We start from the raw sequence: 5,787 nt of genomic DNA on the forward strand, positions 1-5,787 counted from the left end.
GAAGCCCCTTGTGACATCCCTCCACCTGACTGCACCAGAGGAGTGTTGCTCATGTCTCTCCTCCCGATTTCATCTGTCCCTCCCACCCAAGGATCAGGACCTCTCGACCAGCCGTTCCCCCTCCAACAGGAGGTACTGCTGGGTGCTGGGCGCAGGAGGTGGCATTGCAGCTTGAGATCTCCCCAGGCTCTGTGCCAGCAGAGGATGCCTACCTGGGGGGACAACTCATCTCCCATCTTCTGCTGCTCCTGTCCCAGTTCAAGCCTGCAGCAGCACGGAGGACTGTCATACCACAGTACTGCAAGAAAACCACTACAGGGAGCATATCACCCTGGGTGCCCTCTACTTGGACTTTCTCCAGAAGAAGCAAACATAAACCAGTGTAAACACATCAAACTAAATGGATTATTTATTTTTCTTACCACAGCTATATTAATGCACCATTGTCTTCCTAACTATAACATTGCAGGGCAGCTGGCGGTATGAGTTTGTTCTGGCTGCACCAGAATAAGCAAAAGCTGGAAAACTGTTCTGTGGATCGAGGAAGGAAAAAGACAGACACGAACCCATGACAGTACAGTTTTAGCAATGATTTGTTATGAGGGACTTTTTTACTCTACCTCTGTTTCTCCCACCAGAAAGAGAAGCTTGATCAGAGCAAGCAGAGGTTCCGAGAGGAGGGGTACACAAATTAGTTAATATCTGCACAACTACTCTGAATGTCCCACTGACACATTTTGTTGGGGAGAGGCAATTGTAAAATTCTCAATCTCACTAACTTGATCAGAGTTGCGAAAAGACTTCTCAATCAAGTTTTCAAATTCTGATCATATGCTGACCTCTAATTACACCCATGCAACTCCACAAAAGCAGTCAAGGGCTGAACATGTCCCTTCAGGAACACTCTGCTCACCTTTAGTCACATTTTACCTTCAATTAACTTATTTATTCATTTAAAACAGTTGATGATCACTAATCTTCAAAACCCCAAATAAATGCTATCATTTCTCAAGTTAAAACCAACATCATAAATGAATCTCAGCAAGCAAGTGTGAATTTGGGCCAGCCTTAATACAGACATTACAGCAGAGTGATAAAAACACAAATAATTTTGGAATTCCACATGGGCCAATTCATCAGCAGGCTAAGAGGTCAGTGACAGGCTGACATCTGAGTACCACATGGTTGTAAGTTTTTCCAAGATGGTTATTTCATTCCTGAAATAAACTTGTTAAAACTGTTAATCCTACTGAAAGCAGCTAAACTGCATACACGTATCTCAAGCTAATCAGCAGTATTGTTCATACTGTTCTTCCACAATCACTGTGACTTTCGTGTGTTCACACTCTTGCTGAAACTAACATAAAATCTGGAGTAGTGTTCAACTACGCTTGTATTCTGAGCTTAGTTTTAGCTAATTCACAGCATTCAAAGTTCTTCACACACTGCTGGGTAGCACAAAGATATCAGAGTGGAGGTTCATTTTGTCACATTTAAGTTAAAATTCCAGAAATGAAAATTTTTCTGTGTGATCTCTCTCTTTCAATTTCTTTCTCTGAAATATTGGAATGAAAATGTGTTTTCATCTCTGCAGATTTCAGTGTCTGGAGATCACTTCCAGCTGGCATACAATGGAATAGTGACTGACTTACTCTAACTTGTTTTGAGAAAGGATCAAGAAGAAAAATCAAGAACTCACAGCTTATTCCTAAGAACTTTCTTGCATTTGTACGATCCCTAGAAATTAGACCCACCTGACAGTCTGCTCCATAAATGTCTAGCAATTTTTCAGTATTCCTCACCTTTCAATACTTCAAGCATTCAAGAGAATGCACTATCAGACGTAAGATATCTTACAATCTTGTTCCTGTTAATATCTCACTGAAAGAAAATTAAATCCATGTGAGACTTTGTAATTCCTCCCCAAGCCAGGTGCATAAATTATTAACACAGTTCTGTACCTTATAATAAAATTGCAATGATAAAGAGTCTTGAGAAAATATAAAGGCACTTATGACCACAGGAAATTCAAAAACTGTAAATATCTAGAGAAATCTGCTGGATATTGGTGAAGGTGTGAAAATGAGTGGGGCCAGTACTGGCAGGAAGGGGGGCACTGGGGCAGGTTCACAGTGCATCAAAACTGACAAGGTCTGGATCATGCTATTGTTCTGTAAGTGGAAAAGATAAACTTAACCATGTGAAAGAACAAAGAGAAGGAGTTAAAGAGATTCTTGCTCGAATTTAGCATAACTTGGAAGAAAAGGTCACCATCCTTGACAAATAGTTATACAAGCTCAGCTCTCTGGTCATTAGAAATGCTCGCCATAAGTATTTATGTGGCAGGTCACTTCTGGGGAAGGTTACTTATTTCCAGTATTTGTTGCTTAGAGACATCTTGGCTTTGTCTGAACTCAGAGAGTATGTCATACTCTCTGGTTGTGAACAGTGAACTCTTTGAAAAACTGCAATGTCTCATTAATGGAAAGCTTTTTTAAAAAAAAGCAAAAATAAAATCAATCTCATGAAGAGGAGCTGAGTTGGAACACTTATTGCACTGAAATGGTGTCAAGAGTTCATGGATTTCCAGGTCAAAAGTGTTCTCTCTAGGGATGTTCTAGGACTGAAGCTGCTGCATATGTACTGGTTTGTTATACAACTCTTCAGAATTATCTATATCCTCCTCTATTTTTTTGTTGTTTTCTGTGCATCTGCCTGCCTTTCTGCAAGGGGTGGTAGAACTATTCATACCTGGTTTTACTGTTCTGCTGACTGGTGCATTAGGTCACAGGCTGTTATGGTGCACTTGAAGAGGATGTCTGCCCGTTTGTGCTACCCTGAGAGCTGCATTTATCAGTACAATGGAGAGAAAGGGAAATTATACTTTGCATAGGAGAATGGAAATATAAAGCACCAAAAGTAGAATTCCCCTGAAGAATTAAGTCACTTTTTTGCACTAAAATACAGCTTTTGATGAAAACCTTTCCCGTTTTCGGGCAATCCATTTCCAATAGTGTATTTAAATTTTTCATGAAAAGGAGACCCGTTTTTGTAAGGAACAGAATCTAGACAAAAAATAAATGTTCTGTCAAAAATAGTGTCCATGTGGAAAAATTTCATCCAGTTCTATTTATATGGCCACAGATATATAATAGCTGTATAAACAGAACAAATGTGGGCAGTCACATACTCCCACCCTCTTTTTCTTGTCTCATATTATCTGTGAACTTCGTTTATGAAGAGAAAAATAAAATATACAAAAGTTTAAGATTGAATATAACATCATTGCAACAATTTTTTAGACCATTGGCAATCTAGTATTTTAATGGGTGATTTATACAGGCCCTTTGAACCTTGGCTCATGAATTTCAGAACATGGTGAATACACATGTATACGTGTTTAAAATCCACAGCATATTAACATTTCCTTAACAGGGTTCCAAGGACGCCTGGGAGAAGATTCCAATTGTCTAGTTGATTCAGTAGGCTCTATTGCTTAAGCATGTGAAGCAGATACTTAGCAAATGTTTTAGGAATTTGTAACTGAGCATAGTCTGCTTGTATAGCTCAAAAGCCAGGAAGCTTGTCTTTGGCTGAATCTTAACATCATGCCAATTACACAATGAAGATACCAACTTTTTTCACTGGTTAAAAACATTAGTACCACAAGATAATCCTAAACACTCAATTTAAATGGTATGTCCTGGTCAGAGATTTGGGATGAGATGTTCTGATGAACTCTGAGAGAGGGACTACATAACAGCCAAATGAGAGGAACTGGAATTAAAGCACATTGATGGGATGCCATCCTTCATTGGCTTGTTAGTGGCAACATCAACTGAGACTCCACATGGGCCCATTCTCATTGCCACCTTGCTGTAATATCAAGCTTGTGCAGGTGATGGGAGGGTGTTAGAAATTAATACATTTTTTCTACCTAGCCTGCACAATCTCCCATTTAAATCTGCAACAAGCATTTAGAATTCTTATGGATCTGAACTAGGAACATACAGACTCTACACTGGAAATACTCCTCTCACCTTTCAGCATTTCACTTTTCCTGCAAAAAAAATCATAAATTCTCTTATTTTTTCTGTTCATAAATTGGATTTTAGGTGGAAGGGGTCAAAATACAACATAAAATGATGGGAATTACGTTTCATTTTAAAAAATACCAAACTATTTTATACTGGCTTTTACAGTACTATGTCACATGGGGAAAGGTTTTATGCATCAAAGTGACTGTGTCTCGCACATCCATGTAATATCTCAGCAGCGCTTTCATTTTGTTTTCTAAACTATCATAAAGGGAAAAGAGAAAGCAATGCAAAAACATTCTGCACAAACTTTGGCAGATCAAAATGCATTAGACCAAAAAGTTAAGAAGGGAGAAAATACTGAAAATGGAACCATTAAACATCTATGAGGAACTGGACAGTCTATTCATGACCAGCCTTTCCTAGTTATGCATTTCACATCTCTTTGGGAAAGCTTGATTCCAAAGACTTGGACATGAAATGCATTTCATCTCCAATTACTAATATTGCATAATATTAAAACTTATTGTACCATCCCATTAAACATGACAATCTGAAATCTGTTTATTTGAAAGTTAGACCTTTCAGAATTCTTCCCCAGTGGAGAATCAACTAATATTTCAATGGTATTTAATTGGTGGACGCCCTGTTTAATCCTGGCTAAATCCCTGTGTACTGCTCTTTAAAGCAGAGCAAATAATAGCACATTTCTCCCATGCTACTTATGTCTCACAAAATAGGAAGCTCTTCAGGCAAAGCTGCATTTTATTATCAGTATGAAGAGTTCCTAGAAAAATGACACTTGGAAACCAGCTGGGGTCATTAGGTGCTTTACAAGTAATAAAGATAATAATGGTTAGATAAAAACTAGGTGACCTGAACAAGATACCTTCCATCTTCAAATGGTTAGAGTAATACAGAGGGCTGTGGGTATTAATTAAGCTCTTTGGATAGTAGATCATCTTGTTCTAAGCCATGACCCTGACTTCTGTCTAACCAGGATTACCAGGTGAGTAGTTGTGCTAACAGTGTTACTGAATCAGTAACTCCTAACAGCAGTCTGGGATGATTCATTCCTTGAAAAGACTTCAGTGCTGCTCAGTGGTATAACCCTGACTAGAGTTCCTTTATGCTGTGAGGTGACTTTTGTATCTGCAGGAGCCTCTGTGCTGCCCTCATGAGCACATGCAGCCCATCCTGCAGAAGTAGCTGTCTTGGCAAAGCTACTAAAGAAGAACAAACCCATCATTCAAACCAATTAACAAGAGCCTGAGACATGGCCGTATAGTCAAAGCATCCATGCCAACAGAGCTGACAAAATCCCTCTAGCTGTACCACAGAGGACACGATGCTTGTTAGCAGCACACAGTGATAAATGTGACAGTAGGACTCTCACTATCCTACTGAAGCTCTTCTTCAGTCTGTTAATTTATACTATTAGGATGGTGTCTGTAGAAAGCTGAGAATGTGCCAGAGAGTATCAATTTGACAGACTATTAGTACACATTTCTTTAAATGTACAGTTTGTAAATTATTTATATTATATATTCATTATTTATTAACCAAGGGTTGTCAGGAGCAGGGCTTCGTCACTATCTCCATTGGGTCCTCCCTAGCAGTAGCACACCCAAATAAAGCAGTAAAAACATATTTCTCATGCTCATAACAATGCTGTCTGTTCATCTGCTAAGATCCAGGATGGGGCTGACCTTGTCTGGTGCTGAGTTTTGGAGAGGGAGTCCTTCAGCAG

General features: G+C 39.1%; 1 protein-coding gene across 1 annotated transcript in view; it reads right to left on the minus strand.

The window, feature by feature from the left end:
- The window catches only part of LOC104531157 (adhesion G-protein coupled receptor D1-like), an 80,545-nt gene that overhangs the window by 57,903 nt on the left and 16,855 nt on the right, over positions 1–5,787 (minus strand). The gene's annotated exons all lie outside the window — the stretch shown is intronic.

This window comes from Antrostomus carolinensis, unplaced genomic scaffold (genome assembly GCF_000700745.2).
Source record: "Antrostomus carolinensis isolate BGI_N321 unplaced genomic scaffold, ASM70074v2 scaffold30379, whole genome shotgun sequence".
Lineage (NCBI taxonomy): Eukaryota > Metazoa > Chordata > Aves > Caprimulgiformes > Caprimulgidae > Antrostomus > Antrostomus carolinensis.